This window comes from Eschrichtius robustus, chromosome 1 (genome assembly GCF_028021215.1).
Source record: "Eschrichtius robustus isolate mEscRob2 chromosome 1, mEscRob2.pri, whole genome shotgun sequence".
Classification (NCBI taxonomy): Eukaryota; Metazoa; Chordata; class Mammalia; order Artiodactyla; family Eschrichtiidae; genus Eschrichtius; species Eschrichtius robustus.
In genome coordinates this window covers 78630837-78643222 of record NC_090824.1, presented here as the reverse complement: position 1 = coordinate 78643222, position 12386 = coordinate 78630837, and positions in this window count along the sequence as shown.

Here is a 12386-nt window from a genome sequence, read left to right as displayed (position 1 = left end):
TTGAGAAGATGCAAGAAATGGTTAACAAAGACCTAGAAGAATTAAAGAACAAACAAACAGAGATGACCAATACAATAACCGAAATGAAAACTACACTAGAAGGAATCAATAGCAGAATAACTGAGGCAGAAGAACGGATAAGTGACCTGGAAGACAGAATGGTGGAATTCACTGCTGCGGAACAGACTAAAGAAAAAAGAATGAAACGAAATGAAGACAGCCTAAGAGACCTCTGGGACAACATTAAACGCAACAACATTCGCATTATAGGGGTCCCAGAAGGAGAAGAGAGAGAGAAAGGACCAGAGAAAATATTAGAAGAGATTATAGTCGAAAACTTCCCTAACATGGGAAAGGAAATAGCCACCCAAGTCCAGGAAGCGCAGAGAGTCCCATACAGAATAAACCCAAGGAGAAACACGCCGAGACACATAGTAATCAAAGTGGCAAAAATCAAAGACCAAGAAAAATTATTGAAAGCAGCAAGGGAAAAACGACAAATAACATACAAGGGAACTCCCATAAGGTTAACAGCTGATTTCTCAGCAGAAACTCTGCAAGCCAGAAGGGAGTGGCATGACATACTTAAAGTGATGAAAGGGAAGAACCTACCACCAAGATTACTCTACCCAGCAAGGATCTCATTTAGCTTTGATGGAGAAATCAAAAGCTTTACAGACAAGCAAAAGCTAAGAGAATTCAGCACCACCAAACCAGCTCTACAACAAATGCTAAAGGAACTTCTCTAAGTGGGAAACACAAGAGAAGAAAAGGACCTACAAAAACAAACCCAAAACAATTAAGAAAATGGTCATAGGAACATACATATCGATAATTACCTTAAACGTGAATGGATTAAATGCCCCAACCAAAAGACATAGACTGGCTGAGTGGATACAAAAACAAGACCCATATATATGCTGTCTACAAGAGACCCACTTTAGACCTAGGGACACATACAGACTGAAAGTAAGGGGATGGAAAAAGATATTCCATGCAAATGGAAATCAAAAGAAAGCTGGAGTAGCTATACTCGTATCAGATAAAATAGACTTTAAAATAAAGAATGTTACAAGAGACAAGGAAGGACACTACATAATGATCCAGGGATCAATCCAAGAAGAAGATATAACAATTATAAATATATATGCACCCAACACAGGAGCACCTCAATACATAAGGCAACTGCTAACAGCTATAAAAGAGGAAATCGACAGTAACACAGTAATAGTGGGGGACTTTAACACCTCACTTCCACCAATGGACAGATCATCCAAAATGAAAATAAATAAGGAAACAGAAGCTTTAAATGACACAATAGACCAGATAGATTTAATTGATATATATAGGACATTCCACCCAAAAACAGCAGATTACACGTTCTTCTCAAGTGCGCACGGAACGTTCTCCAGGATAGATCACATCTTGGGTCACAAATCAAGCCTCAGTAAATTTAAGAAAATTGAAATCATATCAAGCATCTTTTCTGACCACAACGCTATGAGATTAGAAATGAATTACAGGGAAAAAAACGTAAAAAAGACAAACACATGGAGGCTAAACAATACGTTACTAAATAACCAAGAGATCACTGAAGAAATCAAAGAGGAAACAAAAAAATACCTAGAGACAAATGACAATGAAAACACGACGACCCAAAACCTATGGGATGCAGCAAAAGCAGTTCTAAGAGGGAAGTTTATAGCTATACAAGCCTACCTAAAGAAACAAGAAAAATCTCAAGTAAACAATCTAACCTTACACCTAAAGAAACTAGAGAAAGAAGAACAAACAAAACCCAAAGTTAGCAGAAGGAAAGAAATCTTAAAGATCAGAGCAGAAATAAACGAAATAGAAACAAAGACAACAATAGCAAAGATCAATAAAACTAAAAGTTGGTTCTTTGAGAAGATAAACAAAATGGATAAGCCATTAGCCAGACTCATCAAGAAAAAGAGGGAGAGGACTCAAATCAATAAAATCAGAAATGAAAAAGGAGAAGTTACAACAGACACCGCAGAAATACAAAGCATCCTAAGAGACTACTACAAGCAACTTTATGCCAATAAAATGGACAACCTGGAAGAAATGGACAAATTCTTAGAAAGGTATAACCTTCCAAGACTGAACCAGGAAGAAACAGAAAATAGGAACAGACCAATCACAAGTCATGAAATTGAAACTGTGATTAAAAATCTTCCAACAAACAAAAGTCCAGGACCAGATGGCTTCACAGGTGAATTCTATCAAACATTTAGAGAAGAGCTAACACCCATCCTTCTCAAACTCTTCCAAAAAATTGCAGAGGAAGGAACACTCCCAAACTCATTCTGTGAGGCCACCATCACCCTGATACCAAAACCAGACAAAGACACTACAAAAAAAGAAAATTACAGACCAATATCACTGATGAATATAGATGCAAAAATCCTCAACAAAATACTAGCAAACAGAATCCAACCACACATTAAAAGGATCATACACCACGATCAAGTGGGATTTATCCCAGGGATGCAAGGATTCTTCAACATACGCAAATCAATCAATGTGATACACCATATTACCAAATTGAAGAATAAAAACCATATGATCATCTCAATAGATGCAGAAAAAGCTTTTGACAAAATTCAACACCCATTTCTGATAAAAACTCTCCAGAAAGTGGGCATAGAGGGAACCTACCTCAACATAATAAAGGCCATATATGACAAACCCACAGCAAACATCATTCTCAATGGTGAAAAACTGAAAGCATTTCCTCTAAGATCAGGAACGAGACAAGGATGTCCACTCTCACCACTATTATTCAACATAGTTCTGGAAGTCCTAGCCACGGCAATCAGAGAAGAAAAAGAAATAAAAGGACTACAAATTGGAAAAGAAGAAGTAAAACTGTCACTGGTTGCGGATGACATGATACTATACATAGAGAATCCTAAAACTGCCACCAGAAAACTGCTAGAGCTAATCAATGAATATGGTAAAGTTGCAGGATACAAAATTAATGCACAGAAATCTCTTGCATTCCTATACACTAATGATGAAAAATCTGAAAGAGAAATTAAGGAAACACTCCCATTTACCATTGCAACAAAAAGAATAAAATACCTAGGAATAAACCGACCTAGGGAGACAAAAGACCTGTATGCAGAAAACTATAAGACACTGATGAAAGAAATTAAAGATGATACCAACAGATGGAGAGATATACCATGTTCTTGGATTGGAAGAATCAACATTGTGAAAATGAGTATACTACCCAAAGCAATCTACAGATTCAATGCAATCCCCATCAAATTACCAATGGCATTGTTTACGGAGCTAGAACAAATCCTCTTAAAATTTGTATGGAGACACAAAAGACCCCGAATAGCCAAAGCAGTCTTGAGGGAAAAACATGGAGCTGGAGGAATCAGACTCCCTGACTTCAGACTATACTACAAAGCTACAGTAATCAAGACAATATGGTACTGGCACAAAAACAGAAACACAGATCAATGGAACAAGATAGAAAGCCCAGAGATTAACCCACGCACCTATGGTCAACTAATCTACGACAAAGGAGGCAAAGATATACAATGGAGAAAAGACAGTCTCTTCAATAAGTGGTGCTGGGAAAACTGGACAGCTACATGTAAAAGAATGAAATTAGAATACTCCCTAACACCATACACAAAAATAAACTCAAAATGGATTAGAGACCTAAATATAAGAGTGGACACTATAAAACTCTTAGAGGAAAACATAGGAAGAACACTCTCTGACATAAATCACAGCAAGACCTTTTTTGATCCACCTCCTAGAGTAATGGAAATAAAAACAAAAATAAACAAGTGGGACCTAACGAAACTGCAAAGCTTTTGCACAGCAAAGGAAACCATAAACAAGACGAAAAGACAACCCTCAGAATGGGAGAAAATATTTGCAAATGAATCAACGGACAAAGGATTAATCTCCAAAATATATAAACAGCTCATTCAGCTCAATATTAAAGAAACAAACACCCCAATCCAAAAATGGGCAGAAGACCTAACCAGACATTTCTCCAAAGAAGACATACAGACGGCCACGAAGCACATGAAAAGATGCTCAACATCACTAATTATTAGAGAAATGCAAATCAAAACTACAATGAGGTATCACCTCACTCCTGTTAGAATGGGCATCATCAGAAAATCTACAAACAACAAATGCTGGAGAGGGTGTGGAGAAAAGGGAACCCTCTTGCACTGTTGGTGGGAATGTAAATTGATACAGCTACTATGGAGAACAATATGGAGGTTCCTTAAAAAACTAAAAATAGAATTACCATATGACCCAGCAATCCCACTACTGGGCATATACCCAGAGAAAACCGTAATTCAAAAAGACACATGCACCCGAATGTTCATTGCAGCACTATTTACAATAGCCAGGTCATGGAAGCAACCTAAATGCCCATCGACAGACGAATGGATAAAGAAGTTGTGGTACATATATACAATGGAATATTACTCAGCCATAAAAAGGAACGAAATTGAGTCATTTGTTGAGACGTGGATGGATCTAGAGACTGTCATACAGAGTGAAGTAAGTCAGAAAGAGAAAAACAAATATCGTATATTAATGCATGTATGTGGAACCTAGAAAAATGGTACAGATGAGCCAGTTTGCAGGGCAGAAGTTGAGACACAGATGTAGAGAATGGACATATGGACACCAAGGGGGGAAAACTGCGGTGGGGTGGGGATGGTGGGGTGCTGAATTGGGCGATTGGGATTGACATGTATACACTGATGTGTATAAAATTGATGCCTAATAAGAACCTGCAGTATAAACAAACAAACAAAACAACTAATACTAAACTTTCATTGGGTTATTTGTATGGAAATATGTTAATATAAATGTTTCAGACATTACATGAAATTTCTAAAAATCTTATATTTGTATGTGTATGGAAATATGTATGGAAATATGTTAATAGAAATGTTTCAGACATTACATGAAATTGCTAAAAATCTTATATGTTCTGGTATAATGTTATATGTAATAATCCTAGTTATTACTTTAAAATGTATATCTCAGAAATAACTAATTTTCTTGTCAACTGCATTATTATGAACTTTCATCAAATCTTTAACCGTGGTCATTTTTAAGTCTTTTGTCATAAAGAAAAAAAAAAAAAAGAAAGAAATAGTCAGTTAGTTAGTTAATTGTGCCGGGTCTTAGTTGCCACAGGCCAGCTCCTTAGTTGTGGTAATGAGATATTTTATATTCTTTTTTGTTCCTGAACAAAGGCCTCAGAATCCAGTATTTACTTGATAATGCTCACAGCATAGCTCAGCACGGAATAGCCACATTGTTTTTCTTTGGCTGCTATGTACCAAACAGCCTTTTGTACTGTTTTACCAAATGCATGTATTTAACACCTGTTTTAAAAAACATAGTGAGATCTCAAAAACTTGAAATTGACTAAAGTAAGATTCTCTCTGTAGTACTACTTATTTGACCAGCACCACCTGATAACACCGGTGTGGTGCACCGAGCCTTACTCTAGCATATCGGGATACACCCCGTTTCGACAAGTGTTCATCCTCCAAGTCCCCAAGGCCTCTCACACACTGCCAGTGAAACTGCTTCCTGCTTGGGAAAGAGTGCCCCAGTTCGTTTCTTTAGAAGCTTGAAGGCTATGTAAGCCCTCCAAAAGGTTAGAGGGCAAAGAACAACTCTAAAACTGGCACATTTGTTTAAAGAAAAAGACTTGTCAATATTACAAGAGCCAGCTTGCTTTCACTTGTGACACGTTTTCTTAGGAGGCAAGGGATGTGGCCATGTGACTTGGACAAGCTGTTTCCCTCTGTCTCAGTGTCCCACCTGTGAGTGGGTAGTCTGACGAAGCTTAATGACAGACATCTGAATAACGATCATGAACAGTGGCATCTAATTTCCAAAATAAAAACAGGAGAATGAGTATGTCTTTCACAACAGGACGTCAAGTCTACCTCAAAGATATTGGTAGCCTTGAGTCCACTGCTTCTCACTGAGTGCAACTGTGCCCCCCAGGGGACATCTGGGGAAGTCTGAAGGTGATTTTGGCTGTCACGACTGGGAGGAGAGAGAGGGAATGTTACGGGCACCTAGTGAGTAAGAGGTCGGGACCTTGCTAAACACTCTACGATGCACAGGACTCACACACCACAGCAAAGGTTTATCTGGCCCCAAAAGTCAATGCCTTGGTTGAGAAACCCTGCCTTAGAGCAAACCACGGATACTCATCTTTAGCAGGTAACAGGGCATTTACTACCCACCTGTAAACCTACAGACTTCCCGACTTACACAGCTAATCCTGTGGCAGGAATGAAATAGAGAGCGTGTGACCATCTGGTAGTACCTAGGTTTGCCCCTCAAGTCACATGAGACAGTGCTGGAGACTGACATTTTCTATATTGGAGGTCTCTGGCAAGCCACCAGTTTTCTAACCTAAAAAGTCTAAGCAGCATTGTTACAATACACATAATAACACGACAATTCTGCTTTTATAGAGAAATTCGATGTGGGAAAGGAGCTTATCTGACATCAGAAGCAAATGCTTTGAACACATCACATCTGCTGGTTCGACTGTCAAATCTTGACAGCTGGAGACGTAGGAAGGTAGACAGGAGAGAACAGACCAAAGTTACGGGCCTGCTGAGTCCTCGGGGCTAACCATAATACACTTCGTACTGCCCTGGGTCCAGGGGTGTGTTCTAACACCCTCTCGGTCACTTACGGTCCATAGACAGACCAAGTATAAATTCACAATTACCAGCAAGTGTACCAAAAAAAGGCAGAGTTAAGAAACTTAAATGCGAGCCCTACCTGGTCTTTTTCTTCTTCATCGACAGAATCATCCGATTTTGCTTTTTCAGGGTCTTCCTCAGGTTTCCGTTTGGCAGGCCTGTCACACACACACACACAGTAAAGCCAACTGTTAGCTCACCAGACCCTAGACCTCCAGTGGGCACGAAACAACTCATATTCCTCCCTACCAAGAGTACCCTCTCTTTGGAAAGATTCAGGGCATGGTCCCCTCTTCCCTCTGAGAAGCCCTTTTTGCCAGGACATTAAAAGAAGCTTCGAGCTTAATGTTTCTTTGGATGACAGGTTTAGAATACCACCATTTTGCAAACCTTAAGAAATAATGGATCTAGACTTTGATCAATGGCTGCTACAATCACCGAAGAGACATTACATGCCTCTGATGGACAGCCCCATGCTGTCAATGAAGTCTCACAAAATAAAGCTGGAATCTGATCAAGACTCTAGACCTAACTACCAGTTTACAGAAAACTGGAGGCAAGGGAACACATTAACCACCAAAACGATGCAGTCAGCCAGACCTAGACGCTATTAGAAAAAAAGACCTATTTTCTTTAAATCAATGGCAAGAAGATAAGGAATCTATCACTCGAAAGGCTTAAGGAGCAAATCAACCAAACTCTGTTACACAAGGGGAAGAATGAACACTGCTATATATTTGTTAGTAAGGAACTGTTACACTTTATAAGGCCTGTTTTGTCTTCTTCAAAAGACTGTTTGCTAGATGTTAGCAATTATGGCAAAATATGAATAAAAAACTTGTCAGAGAAAGAGACCTTGTCATCTAGAAATACAGTATGTGTGGATAAGATGACCTGTCCGATTTGTTTCAAAGTAATCCAACTGGGAGGAGATGGGTGGGTATGGAGCTGTAATCCATTTGGAACAATTTTCACTTGGAGCATGTGGGGGTATAGATGAAACAACAGCCAGGAGATGTTAACTGTTGACACTGGGTGATAGGTACACAGGGGTTCATTTTACTATCCTTGGTAATTCTGTGCATGTACATTTGAAGTTGCCTATGTGAAGAGTAAAAATGGATGACATCTTCAGAAATGCTGTTCACGAATGTCTAATAACAGAATATCAAAAGGAAAACCGAAGCAATGTGGAAGTCAGAATTACTAAGTTACATCCTACTAATTTATATGTGTTTTACCAAAAACCGTTGGCCCCTAAAATGGGGGCTGTCCATTCATTATATACTGACCTCCTTGTGAAATGAGATGTGATGGTGGTCTGCCTGGCAGTTTGCCTTCTAATCCTGGGGCTAGATGAGACTTCAGCTGCTTAAAGAAAAAGAAACAAAAAAGCCACTAGGAATAAAGAGTTCACAGCCAAGGTACAGTTCTTCAGCATTACCAAGCTGGTGCAGAGACCAGGTTCTGAGGATTAAGTAACCTTCTCTTCTTATTCTCAGCAACCACCATCTTGATAAACTCATCAAATTAGCACCTGCCAGTCTGCTGGGCCATTTCAACACAAGCTCTTGTATGAGGGGCCCAACCCTGAGACGCACAAGGAAACAGAGCCTCCGTTTATTTCGTCAAAAGATGAAGTGGCCAAGCACCTGACCTGAGCTCAAGTCCCATGCTCTTTTTTTAAAAATTCCAGAAGAGTTACTCTGACTACAAGTGGGGAAGGAGTCTAAGAATAAATGTTTAGCTTAAACAGGCATGTAACTTACAAGTCATAGATATCAGCAGCTCCTGTTATCTTATACCTCATAAATTCAACCGCATTTGGGGATCTAATGCTCTATAACTTGGCTGAAGACAAAAATTTAAAGTATATATCTAAGCTAGTTAGACGTATACACAAGAGGGAATTCCACGGCGGTCCAGTGGTTAAGACTCGGCACTCTCACTGCCAAGGGCCGGGGTTCGATCCCTGGTTGGAGAACTAAGATGGTACAAGCCGAGCAACACAGCCATCCCCCCACCAAAAAAAAGGATACACAAAAAACAAGTACTGCCGGTGGAGGGGTTGTGTGGGGGGGGAACAGACAGACCCTATGGCGCCAAGTCTGTCCTCCCCTTAGGTGGTACCAGATTCCAACGAGGTCAAACGAGTCAAGCGCTCTTACAGTTTGTTTCTCCATCGGACTTGCTTCTCCTGGGCATGCAAAGTTTGGAAACAGGTTTGGGGGACTTGTTTTTCTCTGCTATTTCCACTCTGCGCTCCTCACCACTTGTCTGGCTCCCGTTTTCTAGACAGCCGTTCACTTCCCAACTGAAAGTATGAGCTCTGTTCTCCAAGGACAAATCTTTATTTAAAAGGGATCTGCCTTGAGCCAGGTAGCCCTCCTACAGCAGGAAAGGATCATTTAAGTAGCAGTGACTGTAAACAAGGGGCCATGAGAGAATAAGGAAACACAGGCGCTTCCTTCATAACTATCAGGGAACAGGGAGAGGTGGGATTATTCTGCCTCCCTGGTCACAGACAAGTTACATGGGAGGAAACGTTTTCTAGCCGCCGGGATGCTGACGACTTACCTCTGATAATTCTTCTCTATGTAGTTTGGTTTTCAAGTCACACAACTGATTCTTTATTTCTGTCTGCAGAAATTCACGCAAGAGATTCCATTTCTCCTTCATGCATTCCTAAGGGAAGGACAGAGGTTTACAAGTCTCCACATTCCCAAGGTAGGAACCAATGGACTAATACACAAATAGTTACACTGCCTGGTCACATAACAATGACTGAATGGCAGGCAATGCTGAGTCGGCCAAAAAGAAAACTAAATATTCACAAGACATGTTCCTGATGTTTCCGTTAAGATCATATCACACACCATCTCCAGAGTGGTGACAAATGGAAAAATTAGAGGTGAAACAGACACATAATAGAGTACTAGAACAAAACTGATTTGGAAAAACAGTGTGACCAGGACAAGTTATAATCCAGACTTGATGGTACGGAACCCAGACTGGGAAACTCGATGAGTTACCAAAAGCTAACCCATAATAGCCTATTAGTACAGCACATTAGACAGAAACATCCACGTCATCCTCAACTTTAGGGAAAAGAGAGCCAATTCCACTTAATTTTGTTTTTATGAACTACATAGTATCTGTCAAATGGTCACATTTGATCATATATTTTGTTAAGGTGGAGATTACCTTACCTTTTCTGTTAACTATCTCTTTCCAAATCTTTGAGCCTGGGGGAAGAAAAGGGAAGAAACAAACGCTTGTTCAGCAACATTGTCCACCTGTAAGAATGCCACACTTTAAAGAACTTTGGAAATAAGTTGAACATGAATGTTAGAAAAAAATACAATGGTTTTTCCCTCCCCCAGTGTCTAGAATGCCCTACTGTAATGCCTGCACGTTAAGAAGTTATTTTCAATATGAATGAGGTCCCCCTTTTGGGGGGTGGTTTTCTGATGGTGGTAAGAGATGATATAGGAGATTATCTTCCGATAATATAGGGAAATCTATCTAAAGTAATTATTCAGTACTTGCCTGATAAGTCAAATTTGAAATTCTTCCATTTCACTGAATTCTTTCCTTCTTTCAACTTTTAATTAATAGAGTAAATTACATGATCCCATCACTCTCTTCAAGACAGTCTATAAATAACCTTAAATGTCATAAGTCGGAATTCATTACAGAAATTCACCCGTCATTTTCCAGTAAAGGAAAGCAGCAATTCAAATACAAGCAGTAATACTGTAGTGTATCAATTTGTTGCAGAGAAAAATGTTTATTTAAAAATTTCAAAATACTTTGTATACCAGCCCTCACTAAAAGTATTTTTTAACTGTACTGACATGGACCTGAACCCTTAAGAATTCATCTTTTTCCTCATTATATTTTGTAACCTGACATGCTTTGAAAATAGGCATATATTTTTTAAGTTACAAAACTATTTCAACTCAAAGAATTGTTTAACTTAGGCAAAAAGAAGAGATTAACAATATTATACTCAAACAATTTGCTTCCAATAGATAGAACTGAAGGGGGTATAAAATGACATTCCTCAAGTCTTCTGGATTTTATTTACTCATTGTAATGTACAAAGAGACCCAGGTCCCACCAGGTTAGGGACGTTGCTTCTATGATTTATCTTCTAAAGACAATGGATGAGCAAACCCACCTCCCCTTTAGCCCTGGTTAGCATCAGTCCCAGTGAACCTTCATTTCTCTTTCCTATCTAAATCAAGCTATTCCTCTATAATAACCCATTCTGAATAATGATTATTGAGATTTAAATAACAGCTTTCCAAAAACAACTCTATAGCAATTTATTCCAAATTAGCCCAATCTACAGTTTCTTCTTCATTTTAAGTGAAAAAGTAAAGAATAAAAACATTAGCTAATTTTTAACACATCATTTATCAATGATTCAAGTTGAAAACTGCTTCAACTTTAGCATCTCATGGGTACAAACGGATAAGGAATTTTATGCTAGAAGATTTGGTTGGATACCTGAAGATGTGGTTTATTTATGAGAGTTTTTGTGTTGTGTGTTGATAGATTTAACAACTAAAGAGATTTTGAACATCTTGGGGAGTACTCAATGACTGTCTAATTGTTTCTGTAACTTAGAATGTTTTTCAAGCGCACACGATATAAAAAGTATTATATTATAAAAGTAATATAATTTTGTCTTAATGGATTCTTTCCTAGAAATGGAGCAAATGTTTTGGCTACCAAATCCTTGCAATGATATTTAGTACTGTATTTTTAGCTTCTGCTCTTCTTAAATAACCCAAAAGCTGTACTTTTTATTTAAACCATGAGAACATAAAAGTAGGTGTATAGGTCAAGAGAAAGTACATCCATTTTGTGTCTTTGCCGACTCTTTTCAGATTGATATGTCATCTTTGTCTGAAATAGCAAGCCACATAATTTTGCATAGAAAATAAGAAACATACCTAGAAGTTATTTTTAAGTGTTAACATTTAAAGGGACCAGCACTACATAATATTTTTAATTCCATAAATATTTACTGATATCTGCATTATTATAACTCTCAAATTTTTCCTTAGAATTTTGAAAGAACTTCCTTCATTCCAGTATCATGGAAAAGTTTTTCAAGCTTAATTCAACAGGCTATTTCAACTAGCCGGTATCTTTGATCTTTATTATGGTTAATTTTTCTTCATGAAGTGACCAAATTTGAATAAGGCTGATGGTCCATCATGGGGGAGATTCATCTCTCCGGCTTCTTCCTGCTGAGGGAGAATCATCTTTGGTTTGTGACATCACAGTCTGAGCTGGGCAAGTGGCTGTGATAGCAAACCGAGGATTATATCCCTTCAGTGTGAATGAGCTGCAAGAGATGTGGGTGCTATCATTTCAAGTCCTGTCACAGAGACACTACTGAGATGCATGACAGGAGTCAAGTGAGGGAAAGATGCTTGCATTGCAATTGTCACTTTTACAGCATCAGCCATTAAAGATAAAAGTACCATTTCACAGTTTCCTTCATTATTAATTTAAAAGAGGGAGTAAACGTCATGTTAATAAAACTCACAGATAATGATAAAATGGGAGGGAGGAAAGTAACCAGCGAGTAACCAGACAATAAAGGAAGAG